The sequence below is a fragment of the Emydura macquarii genome, unplaced genomic scaffold (assembly GCF_026122565.2).
Source record: "Emydura macquarii macquarii isolate MOO-44397 ecotype Brisbane River unplaced genomic scaffold, CSIRO-AGI_Emac_v2 contig_369, whole genome shotgun sequence".
In the NCBI taxonomy this organism is placed as follows: Eukaryota; Metazoa; Chordata; order Testudines; family Chelidae; genus Emydura; species Emydura macquarii.
Window position 1 is genome coordinate 2,920,785 of NW_027130506.1, and position 568 is coordinate 2,921,352.

The window sequence follows — 568 nt, forward strand, 5'->3', positions numbered from 1 at the left end:
TTAAATGTTAATGTATTATTGTTATATTGTGCTATACTGCCATGCTAGCTTCTGTTCTGGGTGTCCTCTGGCCACAGCTGTTGTATACCGGATGTGGGCTAGAAGTCTTTCCAAGTCTGAGGTCCCCTCCTCCCATCAGCCCATACTGTCCACTCAGCCCCCATCTGCCCATACACGTTTCCCAAAGAGTGGCTCGTGCAGTTGGGCAATCAGCCTCTATCTCATGCTAAAGCCATGAAAACCTATTGTTTTCAAGCCCATGCCAGGAAAGGTACACGCTCATGTACCTCTTTTCCTTTCCCCTTCCCTCAGCCGTCCTGCCCAGCAAATGCCGCCCTTCCCCCCCCCCCCAATATGTTATCTCTGAAAAGCTGCACCCTGCCTTCCCAAGGCAGATTCAAATAAGGAAAACATTCTTTTGCGTGAAATGCAAAGGTTTGTTGACCTGCAGAAGAGTTCTGTGTAAGCTCAATAGCTTGCCTCTCTCACCAGCAGAAGTTGGCCCAGTAAAAGGTGTTATCTCACCCACCTTGCCTCTTTTATATCCTGGGACCAACACAGCTTCAAC